This window comes from Podarcis melisellensis (assembly GCF_964234715.1).
Source record: "Podarcis melisellensis genome assembly, chromosome: 1".
NCBI classification, from domain to species: domain Eukaryota; kingdom Metazoa; phylum Chordata; class Lepidosauria; order Squamata; family Lacertidae; genus Podarcis; species Podarcis melisellensis.
Genome location: NC_138528.1, coordinates 17,365,839 through 17,382,555, shown reverse-complemented (window position 1 = coordinate 17,382,555; position 16,717 = coordinate 17,365,839). Strand labels below are relative to the sequence as shown.

Genomic DNA, 16,717 nt, shown 5'->3' with positions numbered 1-16,717 from the left:
CCAGCTCCAAGGGCCTTCTGACGGTTCCCTCCCTGCGAGAAGTGAGGTTACAGGGAACCAGGTAGAGGGCCTTTGCAGCAGTAGCCCCCTCCCTGTGGAACGCCCTCCCACCAGATGTCAAGGAAATAAACAACTATCTGACTTTTAGAAGACACCTGAAGGTAGCCCTGTTTAGGGAAATTTTTAATGTTTGAAGTTTTATCATGTTTTTAATATTGTCTTGGGAGCTGCCCAGAGTGGCTAGGGAAATCCAGCCAGATGGGTGGGGTATAAAGAAAATATTATTGTTGTTGTTGTTATGATGATGACTGGGTCAAACACTTCAGGGAATTCCCTCTCCCTTCATATTTTTGGGAAGAGCCATCTGTCCTTCCCCCTGCAGAATTCTGGGAGGGGGGAGAAACAAAAGGGGTGGTAGAAGGAAGAAGATTGAAGGGAAAGGAAAGCGGGGGTGACAGAAATGCAGAGGGGGGTAGGAGGTGGCCCTGCATACTTTTGACTTTCATCCCACTGTCTGCTGCCCACCAGTGGTGAACTGTCCCTGGCCGATTATCCCCAAGGAAATGTGTCACTTGACAAGTAAAAGACCATCCAGTTGTGGTGTGATAGATAAAAGCAATGGGCTTTGGTCGAGTAATCCTGGCTTCCAAGCTTCATTCAGCCATGAAGTTGACTGGGAAACCACCTTCCAATGTCTGAAATTTGCAGCCGGAGTCAAGAATTATTTTCCAACTCTGTCAGAAAACACGGCAGTCTGTGGAGTCCAAATTCCAAACTAAGCCAAGAGGCCCTGGCAGCCAGCCCAAATGTGTGATTGACAAACACACACCTAGAGGGCGGGGCCTTGTTTGACGTTCTTTCCTCTTCCCTCACTCCGAGCTAGGAAAGAGTGGGAGGAAAGAAAGAGGATATCTGCTGTGATGAATCTCATAAACACTCGGAAGGCCAACAAGCCATCTTCCTGCTTTCCAAGTGTCTCCAAGATTCATCACACTTTGGCCTCTTCTCTAGGTTTGTGAGAATTACAGTCATACCTCAGATTACAGATGGTTCAGGTTGCGTTTTTCCAGGTTTCGGACCGCTGAAACCCAGAAGTACTGGAACGAGTTACTTCCGGGTTTCAGCGGTCGCACATGTGCAGAAGCACTTAATCGCGCTTTGCGCATGTGCAGAAGCACCAAATCGCAACCTGTGTGTGTGCAGATGCGCCGCTGCGGGTTGCGAACATGCATCCTGCATAGATCACATTCGCAACCCAAGCATCCACTGTACAACTATTATCCCTGGTGCTCTACACACCCATTTAAAAAGATCCCCTTGCCAACAGCAAGCACATTTGTGGACCTTGACTAATCATATCACCAACACACACACACACACAGACACAATCTAAGTAATTCTCAACTCAACATTGCCCCATTAAAACACAGCAGGGTCAACCAGAGGCAGCTGACAGTGAACCACCATTTTGACCTTGTGGAAGATCCTTTCCAGGACACTTTGCACTCTTCCACTTCCTTATCTAAACATTTCCTACAGAATACCACAAAGACGTGGATTTATGTCTCAAGGTTTATCTGGATTACCATTAAACTGTCACATAAGTTAAGGGCCAAAAAAGGTCAAATCAACAAAGGAGAAAAGTGAAACAAAGGCAAATGTTGGAACAACTCTGCCAGCTATATAAGCATACAGTACTTATATGAACACGTTTTGTCACCTTCTGAAAATTGAGCCTAAATTGAGAGATTTAGGTTTTGCCATGGCCATATTCCCGCGCTCAGTCCTGAGTTCTCGACCTATGATGGAATTAAACCCAAGCAAAGCCATTTATTCAGATCATTTTCCTAAATGAGGACCAAGAGCAAGTATATCATATTAATACGCTTTAAAGGCCAAACAGTAGGACTTACAAGTTTTATAATGCCGCCCCGTAAATTCTAATCCATGCTTAGTTTGCTCTCGAAGGAGCAAGGGCAGGGGTCAGCAAACTTTTTCAGCAGGGGGCCAGCCCATTGTCCCTCAGACCTTGGGAGGGGAGCGGACTATATTCTGAAGGGGGGGGAAATGAATGAATTCCTAGGCCCCACAAATAACACAGAGATGCATTTTAAATAAAAGCACACATTCTACTCAAGTAAAAACACGCTGATTCCTGGACCGTCCGCAGGCCGGATTTAGAAGGCAATTGGGCCAGATCCGGCCCCTGGGCCTTAGTTTGCCTACCCATGAGCAAGGGTCTTCCAAGCCCTTAGAAGTGAGCCATAAAACAGTTCAAGTCGAGCAAAGTTTATCTTAGCCTGAAAGGGGTGCAAGTGGTGCTGTGGTCTAAACCACTGAGCCTCTTGGGCTTGCTGATCAGAAGGTTGGTGGTTTAAATCCCCGTGACAGGGTGAGCTCCTGTTGCTCTGTCCCAGCTCCTGCCAACCTAGCAGTTCGAAAGCACACCAGTGCAAGTAGATAAATAGGTACTGCTGCGGCGGGAAGGTAAATGGCGTTTCCGTGCACTCTGGTTTCCGTCACATTGTTCCATTGCGACGGAAGCGGTTTAGTCATGCTGGCCACATGACCCGGAAAGCTGTCTGTGGGCAAACTCCAGCTCCCTAGTCCTGAAGCAAGATGAGCGCTGCAACCCCATAGTTGCCTTTGACTGGACTTAACCATCCAGGGGTCCTTTACCTTTTACCTTTATCTTAACCTGCAAGCTGCAACACCGCAGAAGACTGGAGGGGAGTGTTTTTTAAGCTCAGAATGCAGACTTCGAAGCCAAATAACATGTAAGCATTTAGAAAGGAGTCACAAAGAATGGGGTGTGCATTCACACATTACATTCAACAAATGTGCAATCTTTAGACAAGCAGCTCAGTTGCACATTCATACAGTTATTCACATGCAACGTTCAGTGAGCGTACAGACTGTGTACACAATCGCCCAGCTGTACAAATTAAAAAGTTTACACTCTTTCACACAAGCACTTGTAGAGGAGACAGCTTGGACCTGTGTTCACTGTAACGTGTGAGCAAGCCTAGAGAGAAAACACATACATTGTCTGTATGATTTGTAGCTCCATACTGGGCTATGGAGGATGAACACTCAAGAAGGCGATTGTCACAAAAAAGCTTTTGTTCTGAGCACCCAGGCATGTGACAAAGGGAATGAGATGTGATCACTCTGCCAATGTTAGTTTTCAGAAAGGAGGGGTGGGTGGGAAAGGTCAAGCAGCCAGTGGGTGTATTCACGTGGCTGTGAGCGACTCCACGTCTAACCAGGAAATGCATGAGTGTCAGATCTAGGCTGTTGTAAACTTAGCAGTCAAGGAAGACAGTGTGACTATCAGTGATTCATCTCCCAGGATTGATTTGATGGGGGAAGTGGTACAACCTGGGAGGGCTTGAAGGGGAGTTTACATTATCTAAAAAGGCATGATAAGGAGGTGCTCACTATCATCTCTGGAAAGCCCAATGTCCAGGTGAAAAGAGAAACATGATCTGTATGGAAAGGGGAAAATGCAACCAGTTCGTAAACGAACACCCACACACAGAACACTTTATATATAATCATATGCATTCAATGGTTACTAGCCACAATGGCTATGTTCTACCTCCACTACATTTCAGGGGAGTAGGTGGTCAACAAAAGAGGTTTAAAGACTGTCTCAAGGCAAATTTTTAAAAATGTAGTATAAACACCAACAACTGGGAAGCACTGGCCTGCGAGCGCTCCAGCTGGAGAACAGCCTTTACCAAAGGTGTCATGGGCTTTGAAGACACTCAAACTCAGGACGCAAGGGAGAAACGTGCTAAGAGGAAGGCACGCTTGGCAAATCCACACCGTGATCAACTCCCCACCTGGAAACCAATGTCCTCACTGTAGAAGGACATGTGGATCCAGAATTGGCCTCCACAGTCACCTACGGACTCATTGTTAAAACCGTGTTTATGGAAGATCTTACCCGGCTACGTGTGATCGCCAAAGAGAAGACATTTCAGGGGGTGGGACTAGATGACCCTTGTGATCCCTTCCAATTCTAAAATTCTATGATTCTATTATGATTCCTCTGAATACCAATTGCTGAGAATTGCAGGTGAGCAGAGCTCACTATTGTGCTCATGTGCTGCTCCCTGGTTTCACACAGGCGTCTGGTTGGTCACTGTGAGAACAAGATGCTGGACTAGATGGGCCACTGGCCTGATCCAGCACGCTCTTCTTAGGTTCTTCGGCATGGACACAGAACTGGAAATATTCCTGGTAAAAAAGAGCAGTGATTTATATTTTTTGCTGAAGGCACCTGTTGTTAAGTGGAAGGCACGAGAGTCAAACCAGAGTTCCCAAGAATGCTGTGAGGGAGAGAGAGATCAACAAACCAAAATACACTAAAACACCAAAGGGAATTGCCAGCAGTTTTAAAATAGAAGAGCAAAGATGAACTCCGACCTGAACTATTGCAGGCAGGATTTATACACCATCCCTTCCGAGTTCCTTCAAAAGGGAGTTTCAAGCAGACTGGAGTTGCAGGTCACCCCCTTCCTGAATTGTACCATCCCTAGCAGCAAAGGTTACGTGTCAGATGTCTGGATGTTCCTGCAGCCAAAAAAAGCCCCTCCTGCTTGGGGAGAAGACTAGGCTAAGACTTTTCCTCCTCCTGTGTCACACTACCGTTCTACTTACAGGAAATTGTTTTACACAGAGTGTTCAAACACGGGGATTTTCTTATCTCTGATCCAACCTGGGAAAGTCAGCATCAAAGTATGATTTCTGCATATTTATTTCTGCTATTTATATACCACTTAATTACCGAAATTTCTAAATATAAAAAACACATGCTATGAATAAGACAAATTGGAATTAATCGTAAAAACTGAACAGAATCATTAAAACATTTGTAAGTGGACTGACAAGTGTGGTCTGTTTGGAAAACTCCACTTACAGTCTCTTCCTCGTCTACTGAGGTTCTTTTTCCTTTTTCCTAGCCTTTTCTCCCTCAAGGTGAGGCACGAGTGGTCCAATACATTTTATCCCCTGTGGCTGATCTTTCCCTCCACATAAGTCATTCCACACGCAGAATCTGGCCATGTGCAAATGTACTATAAGGAATACTGTATAACTGACCTAAGTGTTTAAAGAATACCAGAAACTGCAGTAGAGAAACTGTAACTCTCTTATTAAAAGTGACATTGCAACAGACCCTCCACATCCCTATTTTCCAGGGAAAGTCCCGGATTTACAGAAGCCATCCCAGATTCTGATTTGATCCCAGAATGTCCCACTTTTCCTCAGAAAGTCCTGTTTTCATGGGAGAAATGTTGGAGGGTATGGAGTTATGCGACCCCTGAGCCAAGGAGATAAATAACTATACAACCTTTAGATGACATCTGAAGGCAGCCCTGTATAGGGAAGTTGTTTAATGTTTAATTATGTTTTTATGTACATTGGAAACTGCCCAGAGTGGCTGCGGCAACCCAGTCAGATGGGATAAATAATAAAATTGTTGTTGCTGCTGCTGCTGCTGCGGAATAGGATGTCCCTGATTTCACTGGAGAAATGTTGGCGGGTATGCAAGAGTCCTAACAAACTCACAAATGCAGGCTTGACTTGTGTTGCAGTCCTAGTCCTTGTTCTAGTTGCACTTTCCATGCCGCACTGTATGGCATTGCCTGCCTATTCAGGACCCCATTTTGCTCAAACCCGGTATCAAACAGAAGTAGGCATGCCGCTGATCGCCGAAGAATTGATGCTTTTGGTCTGGAGGAGACTCTTCGAGAGTCCCATGGACTGCAAGAAGATCAAACCTATCCATTCTTAAGAAAATCAGCCCTGAGTCCTCACTGGAAGGACAGATCCTGAAGCTGAGGCTCCAATACTTTGGCCACCTCATGAGAAGAGGAGACTCCCTGGAAAAGACCCTGATGTTGGGAAAGATGGAGGGCACAAGGAGAAGGGGACGACAGGGGACGAGATGGTTGGACAGTGTTCTCGAAGTTACCAGCATGAGTTTGACCAAACTGTGGGAGCAGTGGAAGACACGAGTGCCTGGCGTGCTCTGGTCTATGGGGTCACAAAGAGTTGGACACGACTAAACAACAACAACATACAGAAACCCATCTTCCCCTCCAAACACACACACACACACACAGAGACAGAGGGAGAAAAACCGGGCAACTGGGCCACCCACTCTGAAGTCAAGGTACCCAGTTCTACAAAAGCACTTCCCCTAAACTCAACTTAGCCTGAGCCCAACCACCAACATGTGGTTTTCAGGACAGCAGCCCATTTGCTTTTACCAGGCGTGAAAAGTTGGTGTTTTGCGGCAAGCTCAACATCCCCTCTCTCCCGCCCACCTTCCAAAATTCAGTGCCAAAATATGCCAGGGCGTTTGGGACCCACCCTGGCTACCAGCATGAGGCCCAGTGCTGCTTCTTTTTGCCTCGCAGCCTGTTGCTTTCTGACTTTATTAGAATTCCGCCATCACCACCCCTCCCTGGGACTTTGAATGTGTTGCCCTCAGCAAATGCCACACCAACTTCGAAGTCAGCCTGGCTGGCCCAAGCGGCAGCTTTGTTTATCTCGCTTGGCAAGCGTCTCCTTCCTCCTGCTGCCTCCCTCCACCTGCCCCCCAAATCAGGTCAGCTTCCTTGCTTGCAGCCCCACTGGCTGGACACCATCAGCACAAATCCAATTACGGAGACAATAGTCTCCCGCCTGCAACAGGCCAGGGCTGGCCTGGCTGACCTCCTGCCTTGGCAGCCGCTGAACAATGGGCCACTTTTGTTTCAAACCGCCCCATTGTTTGCAATTCTCTCGCATCCGTGTGCACGGGATAAAAGGGAGATGTCCAGGGGCTTGTTTATGAATGGGGCTTTGGTCCTGCCGTGGGGATGCAGGGCTCGACCTTGCACAAAAGGATTGCCTGCTCATGAAAGCCACGTAGTGATTAAATGATTAGAGATGCAGTACGCGGCCGGCCCAGGAAAGGGAGATTAAAGAATCTGCGTTTTGTTTTTTAGTGTTTATAGCAACCCAAACACCTTTGCCTCCCCTCTCTCCCTCTCGCGCTGTACAGAGAAGTTTTCAGATGGCAGTTCCAGGCAAAAGCACAAGCTTACTCGCTGCCCAACGGCAAAGCCAGCCAGCCTGCCACAGGTTTCTCCCCCATCCCAGCCCATCATCGACCCAACATGACCTACAAGCAAGGGGTGCAAACATTGCAACAGGCTCTTGAAATAGACCCAGGCAGCGTTTAAACCTAATCTGGGGGCTTGAAAATTGCTGAGGGGGTTGGTGGGCCATTTAATATATTTTTTCTGCCTCCTGTAGCAACTGTAATACCGGCAACAACCAATTGAGGCGCATTCGATAGAGGCGTGACTGGGCTGAACCGGGAAGTGATTTTAAAAATGGCCAAAACAGACCTAAAAGAGCTGAAGAAAGGACAAGTAGGCACAAAAAATAGCGCCTAACCACCCCACAAGCCTTTGCAAGTGCAATTCTGGGAGCCCTTGCACTGACCATTGATGCCTGCGAAAAGTTTGAGCAAGGAAGTTTGGAGGCAGAGGCGTAGACTGGGCACACTAACTACACCACTGTTTGGACAGAGCAATTGTGGTGGAGTTTGGCTTCTTGTGAGTGCTGCTGGTTTTTTTACTGGGCTTTCCAAGGGTTTCCAGAGGTTTCCAGGTGTCTGTAGGCTTTCCAAATGGTTTTTCAAAGATATATATAATCCTGCAAGGGTTTAAAAGACACTTGAACTCAGGATGCAAGGGAGAAACGTGCTAAGATGAAGGCATGCTTGGCAAATCCACACCATGATCAACTCCCACCCGGAAACCAATGTCCCCAACTGTGGAAGGATGTGTGGATCCAGAATTGGCCTCCACAGTCACTTATGGATTCACTGTTAAATCCGTGTTTACGGAAGACAACCTTACTCGGCTACAAGTGATCACCAAAGAAGAAAAGACCCCCTGAAAAAAAACTATCTATATCTATCTATCTATCTATCTATCTATCTATCTATCGATCGATCGATCTATCGATCTATCGATCTATCGATCTATCGATCTATCTATTTTTCTTGGTAATATACCCAGCAAGCAGCAGCTATTTGGTATCTAATAAATTTAGTAAACACATAAAAACATACATAAAGTGGTCTGAATTTTCGCTGATAAATAGTGGCCAATTCTGGCTAAGCAACATGTTTAAATAGATGTCTGAAAAGGCACCGCATATTGCTGGGTGTTTTTGACAGAGACAGTGTCTGTTATAAAGGGGTGGGGTGAGAAAGAGGAAGAATGAGCCTAGCATTCTTCCTTTGTGATGCTGAATTAAGAAGATGAAGACGGCAAATTTTGTTTTAATCTAGGCCTTTAAATTAGGTCAAGGCAGTCATGAAATTCCATTCAATGAACCATCCGTATGATAATATGCAGTGATGGAGCAGCCAGGGATAAAGTTTCTCATCCACAGAAAAGCCATATGCATCACAATCTATTTACCAGGGATAAACTGCTGCCACAATAAGTCACTGGAAATATTTCTTTTGTCTCACAAGCAAGCAGAGATTTCACAGAGAGAGAGAAGGCGCTTATCTTGGGAAGAGGTAAAGAAGAAACAGAGTTGTAAGACAATCTGAAGGAACGAGCGCCCAAGTATTCACAACAAAATAGTTTTTTTGTTTTTTTTTAATAGATATTTATTAGAGGTTTTAGAAAAGAAATACAATAATAATAATAGACAGTGTTGCTTTGTTTTTACAAAATTTCATAACATCCTTAGACTTCCTCACGTCTCCCGCTCCCACTTGCATCATTAATAAATTTTTGTCAAGCAAATTATCATCTTATTTCCAAATTTATAACCACTTATTTAAGTACAATAAAAAAAAATTCTCCTACAAATTTTGTTTCTCTTAATCTCTCTTATCATCAAATTCTGATCTATTTTAGTGATGGCCAATTATTTATAACCAAGCATCCTTCTTAACATTCCACTAAATCACAATATTTTTGTAGATAAATCTTGAATTTCTTCCAATCTTCTTCAATCCTTTCTTCTCCCAGGTCTCGGATTCTGCCAGTCATCTCCGCAAAATAGTAGCCATTTTGCTCCTTCCCAGGTCCTGTTCCTGTCACCAGGATACGACGGTTTAGTTTAGCAGTATGTCTGAACCCAGATTCATGATTTGACTCCAATGCTGCCCTGCTGTGGGGAATAGCATACGCCTCAATATGTAATGGGACGTGGGTGGCACTGTGGGTTAAACCACAGAGCCTAGGACTTGCCAATCAGAAGGTTGGCTGTTCGAATCCCCGCAATGGGGTGAGCTCCTGTTGTTCGGGCCTAGCTCCTGCCAACCTAGCAGTTCGAAAGCACGTCAAAGTGCAAGTAGATAAATAGGTACCGCTCTGGCAGGAAGGTAAACGGCGTTTCCGTGCACTGCTCTGGTTCGCCAGAAGCAGCTTAGTCATGCTGGCCACATGACCTGGAAGCTGTACGCCGGCTCCCTCGGCCAAATAAGCGAGATGAGTGCCGCAACCTCAGAGTCGGTCACAATATGTAATGCTGCGAACTCTCTTCTGCCACCTAGACCCAGGTGCAATACAGGTGCAAAATTAACTGTATACAGTATCTTAAAACACTGCAGTCTCTGGTGTGCTTGAATTCCCTAAAAAGCATGATCATGGGATAAGCACCTAGAACCCCCTGGAACTTGGCTACCGCTCGGCAGAGCTTGGAGTGATGCCGTACCTTTGTAACAATATAGTTACACGCATGACGCATTGTGATGAGTGTACCCATATTGCACTGCACAAGAGCTAGGTCAGGCTTCCCCAATCTGATACCCTCTAGATCAGTGTTTCTCAACCTTGAGTCCCCAGATGTTGTTGGACTACAACTCCCATCACCCCTGAGCTCTGGCCTTGCTAGATAGGGATGATGGGAGTTGTAGTTCAGCAACATCTGGGGACCCAAGGTTGAGAAAGGCTGCTCTAGATGTTGTTAGACTACAACTCCCATCATCCCTGGGCACTGGCTATGCTGGTTGTGGTTTAGGGGAATTGGAGTCACCAACAACCACTGAGAGGGCCTCAGGTGGCGCCAATGCAAATTTTAGTCCCCCTCAGCAGAGCCATTCCATGAACCTAATCCTTAACCCATTTAAACGATTCCCACCGATCTGGGATTTCTCAAAAATCAGGCTACAGTTCAATCTCATTTTGAAGAGGTTGTGATTCTGCCCTACTTTCTGCTTGAAGTAACTGTTTTATGTAGGCTAATCCCAGATAAATAACTGTTTTCTTGCATTATCTCAATCTTTCATTACACACTGTGGGCCATATGAAAAATAATAGGCTCTCTGCTGTCTGCAGTGAGCTCAGAGCGTGCCGAGATTTCTAGATCCACGAGGAAGTCGGTAGAGCGTGAGACTCTTAACCTCAGGGGCGTGGGTTTGAGCCCCACGTTGGGCAAAAATAATCCTGCATTAGAATCATAGAATCATAGAGTTGGAAGAGACCACAAGGGCCATCGAGTCCAACCCCCTGCCAAGCAGGAAACACCATCAGAGCACTCCTGACATATGGCTGTCAAGCCTCTGCTTAAAGACCTCCAAAGAAGGAGACTCCACCACACTCCTTGGCAGCAAATTCCACTGTCGAACAGCTCTTACTGTCAGGAAGTTCTTCCTAATATTTAGGTGGAATCTTAGCATTGCAGGGGGTTGGACTAGATGTCCCCTTGTGTGTTACGAAAAAGGACCAATGCAGCGAGCAGCAGCTGCAGGTGGCTGGAAAGCCAAACAGGATGTTGATGTTTGTGACTGTTACCGTGGGAAAAGGGGGCAGTCCATTCACTGTACTGAGCACCGGATGTTAGCTCAGTGACCTCATCTGACCTGTACTGGAAGTACATGGGTGGAGTCTATTCCCTCTCTGCTGTTGATGTTAAGAGAGTGCAGACATGTTTCTCTGTACTGCTGCAAAAGACAGAAATAAAGGCATGTAAATACATTTCTGTCTGTCTCTTTCCCCTCCCTGGGGATGGCAGGGAGGAGAGGGAAGGAGTGGTGTGTTCTTCTCACGTTTGAGGAGAATCACCGATAGAGACCTCACCTGTGTCCTGCCGGGAGTCGCAGACGGGGAGGTCAACAAGGAAATCAGCCGGGTGCCTGGAGACTGGCACATTCCTCTGACAAAGCCTGATTTCAACATTGTGACCCCTTTCAACTCTACAATTCTATGATCCTATGAATACAGGATAAATTTAAAAAGTGCACAGAATATATTTGCCTTGCTAAATTCCCTTGCATGCTTACCAAATAAATGTATTATTTGCAGACATGAGCAAATAGCTTTTTTAACAACAACAACAACAACAACAACAACAACAACAACAACACGTTCCAGGTTTTGGAACAGTACATGCTGCTCCCCCCAAAAAAACAAAATCCACAATGGTGGAATGAGGAAAACCCTATCACACAGCTTCTAGACACTTACTTTCATGCCATTTCGTTTTCTTTATCCAACATTTAACAAACCCATAAATAAAATATAGAACATATGCTTGGAATCCCTTGAGAAGGAAGAGAGCAAAAAATAGACCACCTCATTTGCCGCTCATCACACAACGCAGCCCTTACACTCCTGACACAGCACATATTTTCTTAGACTAATTAGAGCTCATACAATCACATAGTGAAAAGAAGTAGGAGATCTAACATCTAATAAGCTTCTGCCCCCTCCTTTTAAACAAGAAGCTACTTTTTCCAGCAACCCAATCTTCTGTATTTATTCTGTAGAAATCACTTTCCACAGGCTCCTTGAAGCTAGAGATTTCCTCCAGTGTCACTCATGGCTGACCTGGAATTCTTTACCCACCTGACGTTGCCATTTTAAGACGACAGACCACCAGGGAAACAACATTTTCTGGGGCAAAGAGTCCAATGAACATGCGTTTGCCCCGAGGATCCTTCCTTTGCTGCTCAGCCTGAGCTAAACACATCACCATCATATAAAGATTTGTGTGATATTGTGGTGATGTCTAGTGATTGACAGGTGGGAGGCCCCGTCCAGCAGTTAAAAATGGTCCCACCAGGGAAGTGAAGGATAGAGGATCTGGCTTGTGGGCTGGATCCAGTTTTGCACCCAGGATATAAAGTATATGATCAAGGGTAAGTATCTCTGGTGTTCCCCAGAGCTGCTGCTCTTCTTCCTTGCCCACCCTAAGAAGGTGAGCAAAAGGAAGGAGTAGCTGCCAAACTGAATCTGCACAGCAGAACAGAGATGGAGCGTAAACAAATGAGCCATGGTGATAGCAACCTCTGGCTGTAGAGCATGAAACCTTAAGATCAGAGGCCTATGAGGTGGTGTTGTTGTTGTTGTTTAGTCATTTATTCGTGCCCGACTCTTCATGATCCCATGGACCAGAGAACGCCAGGCACTTCTGTCTTCCACTGCCTCCCGCAGCTTGGTCAAACTCATGCTGGTAGCTTCAAGAACACTGTCCAACCATCTCGTCCTCTGTCGTCCCCTTCTCCTTGTGCCCTTCATCTTTCCCAACATCAGGGTCTTTCCCAGGAGTCTTCTCTTCTCATGAGGTGGCCAAAGTATTGGAGCCTCAGCTTCAGGATCTGTCCTTCCAGTGAGCACTCAGGGTTCATTTCCTTCAGAATGGATAGGTTTGATCTTCTTGCAGACCACGGGACTCTCAAGAGTCTCCTCCAGCACCATAATTCAAAAGCATCAATTCAGCCAGTGTGGTGTAGTGGTTAAGAGCGGTAGTCTCGTAATTTAGGGAACCGGGTTCGCGTCTCCGCTCCTCCACATGCAGGTGCTGGGTGACCTTGGGCCAGTCACACGTCTTTGAAGTCTCTCAGCCCCACTCACCTCACAGAGTGTTTGTTGTGGGGGAGGAAGGGAAAGGAGAATGTTAGCCGCTTTGAGACTCCTGAAGGGGAGTGAAAGGCGGGATATCAAATCCAAACTCTTCTTCTTCTTCTTCTTCTTCTTCTTCTTCTTCTTCTTCTTCTTCTTCTTCTTCTTCTTCGATCAGCCTTCTTTATGGTCCAGTTCTCTCTTCCATACATCACTACTGGGAATTATAATTATCCTGTTTTGCATCTGGCGGTTGGAAGGGGGGGTCACAGCTCAACAACGGAGCACATGATTTGAAAGCAAAACACCTCGGGTTTAATCCCCAAGTAGGGGTGGAGATGTCATCTGCCCAGAACCCTGAAGAATGTAGAATGCCCTGTAGAAGCATAGAATTGTAGAAGGGACCCCGGGGGTCATCTAGTCCAACCCCCTGCAATGCAGAAATCTTTGGCCCAACGTGGGGCTCAAACCCATGACCTTGAGATGAAGAGCCTCGTGCTCTTCCGACTGAGCTATCCACAAGGACATGCAGTTAATAGTCCTGTTCACAATTACATGCCCTAGTATGGACCCATCTACATTGTACATTTAAAGAAGTATTGCAACACTTTATAAATAGTCATGACTTCCTCCAGACTCCGGGGAAGTGTGGTTTGATAAGAGTGCCGAGAGTTATTAAGAGACCCCTGATCCCCTCAGAGAGCTACAATTCCCAGGAAAGAGGGATTGACCACTCTGCAAATAGTAGCTCTGTGAATGGAATGGGGGGGGGGGTCTCCTAACAACTCTCAGCATGCTTAACAAACTACACTTCCCAGAATTCTCTGGGAGAAGCCATGCCTATTTAAAGTGCCATGACACTGCTTGAAACATATAGTGAAGACGTCAGGGTAGGAGTCTTTTTCCTAGACGAAATGTCCCAGTTCAGAGGCTATTTCTCTCTATGCTATACTTGCTCTAGTACACCATCACCGGTGGGGCTGTTGCTGGAAGATGCATTGGGAGGTTGGCAACCAAAACACAGAGTGGCTGGAATAAGATGGTTGTTGAGATAAGTGAGCAGGGAGTTCAGCCTTGAAAGGAGAAGCTTTCGTTTTGAACCAATGCCCAACAAAATGGAACCTTCCCAACCCAAAGCAAGATAAAACTAGGACTCAAGAGTCCATCCAACAGCCCACAGCCCTTGAAATTACACTTCTTTATCTGAGGGCTGGAACAGCACCTTGCTAATGGCAAACAGAGAGATTCAACAACTCTTTCAGCTGCAAATTAGTAAATGACTGAATTCAATTATGGCATATTAAATCTTCCCCACCTCCCAGTAGGGTTTTGGGGTTTTTTGCATGTATAGCCTGAAGAATTTAAAGAAAGAAACACTCATGCATTCAGGAAGCCCCTTTCCCCCATCCTTTTTGGTTTTAGATCCTGAAATGTGAAATATGGGAAAAGATAGAATCTTCAAAGTTGTAATTACTCCTTTCTAACAACCAGCTGAGGAGAGAAAGACAATGAGTCTTCAATGAGGCGGCTGGTGGAGCAGACACAAATGTCACTTTTCAAAGGGTGATAACGCCCGTAATAATCTTATCATTTGTTGTAAGTGATTTTTCAATGGGGAAAAAAATCTGTATTACTAAAGCTTCCTTCCCTCTCTGCTTTGGCAACTTAAAAAGCAGGAAGAAAGGAATTTTGGGAACAGGGAAAGTCATTAAGGTTTGCATTCTAAATTAAAATTAAGGCTTTTAACATACCATGTTACTCACACTGACAATCTTTCACAATAATTGCTTAGGAAGAGTTACTGTGGACTCATCACCACATTCCCCCCCCCCACTCCCTTTAATAAGTTGCCAGAGCTCTTGACAGATCTACCCTCCCCCTAACATGGCCAACTACTTTGAAAGGCAGTGACAGGCTCAAAAGGCTGTTTTCTCAAAGGGAAAGAAGCTTGACTCTGATTGCTTCTAACACAGGAGGGGTTAATAACATTGCAGAATCATCAACAGAAGGATGAAGTGACAATTGGGTTAGGCAAGAAAAGAGTTGCCTGATGTTAGCCAGTTTAAGGATGTTCAGGGTGCAAAAAAAAAGTGGGGCAATACAGGGAGAAGAATTCAGCTGTCTGAGAAACAAAGCTTTCATTTCATTTTCTTTTCTTACGTACGGGTTCTATGCATGGTGACAACAGCGCCAGGAATAATTCCCTGGGCTTCTCCACTACTAGCAAAACTAGAATTATGCAAAGGAGGAGAGGGGGAATGTTCAACATTGCTCCGCTTGTTGATTTAGGCGAGTTGCAGAATTCTGCTTTCCTGGGCACAGAACCTGTGTGGCTTTTGCGCAGAAAGTTTGCAGTGTGAGCCACGGTGCCTTTACTCAAAAGCAAACCCCAACGTATTCAATGGTGCTTGCGCCCGACTGAGTAAGCTTTGGGTTGCAACTTTAATTTGTTTTCATAGCACAGAGTACACGCTGCCCTAGTTCCAATCCAGTGAAATAAAACAATATACAGTGGGAACGACAACTTGATCCAAGAAGAGTTCAGGCTTCAACTCACAGTTAACCATTCTGCACCGGTTACTATATTAAGCGGCATTCCCCCTCCATCCCTCCTTCTGCCAATCCTGCCTTCTCCCATTTGGTTCCTTATGGCCACATTCATGCATAATGATAAGCCGCACTTCCTTGCATGCGTGCGTGAACATGCTGCATGTTTATGCCAAGCCATGATAAACCAGACTGCTGTTGCTCTACTTCTACCCAGAGCAAGAAGGATAAACAATGCTCAGTCTTGGCTTCGGGTTAATTCCAAACCAGGGATCATAGTTTGCTGCACAGTCACGATCACTAGCCAATCCTGACCCATGGCTTGTTGTTGGCTTGCTGGTCATGCTCAGTAGAGAAAGCTGAGCTAGATAAACCACTGCTGTGGCTTTCTGCAAGGCATCTCAGATAAATCCATACCCAATGCCTCAAGGGACATCGCTGGGAGAAGAAAAGGCTGAGAAGTAAACCCTACACAAATCCAGTGTCCCTAAAACGGTTGGATGGGACCTTTTATGCCTCCTTTCGGTAACTCCTGCAGCCAAGCTAGTGCCAAATGTAGTCATACCTCGGCTTACAGACGCTTCGGGTTGTGTGATTTCAGGTTGCACACCACGCCGAACTTGGAAGTACCGGAACAGGTTACTTCCGAGTTTCGGCTCTTGCGCATGCACAGAAGCGCTAAATCACACTTTGTGCATGCGCAGAAGCACCGAATTGTGACCCGCACTTGCGCAGATGTGGCGCTGCAGGTTGCGAATGTGCTTCCCACAAGGATCATGTTCGCAACCTGAGTGTCTTCTGTATTGCGCTGCTTTCCTTTGGATCACATCAGTGATGTTGAGAGTGTATTATCGACTGGGCATCCCAGGAAAAGTCGCTTCTGAGCAACTAACACAGCAAAAACAATGTGGGAAGAAGCAGGTACAAGTTACCAGTCTCTGCAGCCACAGCAGGCATTGTGGTTCTCCAGCAGTTTGACTTCACCCTTGGAGGTATACTCCATTGTCTCTAGAGGCATACAGATAGATGCCAACAAAAAATAAGTTATGTTCTATTCCCAAAGAACAAAATATGCATACAGCAGGAAAACTGCATTTTCTGCTGAACCAGCTTTAGGCAGCAGCAAGGCTGTGAGTTTCACAGGAATCTTCAATACTCCTGAAATATTTCTACAACAACCAAAAGTTTGTCCAAAGGAAGATACCATGTTACCTACTTTGTGCATTCTTATCTACCCAATGTAAACGTGAACTGCTATGGGAAAGAGCCTTGCAGCACCTGGTATGTTGTTTGCA

General features: G+C 45.7%; 1 protein-coding gene across 5 annotated transcripts in view; it reads right to left on the bottom strand.

The window, feature by feature from the left end:
- The window catches only part of CCDC85C (coiled-coil domain containing 85C), a 165,748-nt gene that overhangs the window by 117,160 nt on the left and 31,871 nt on the right, over positions 1–16,717 (bottom strand). The window lies entirely within an intron of this gene.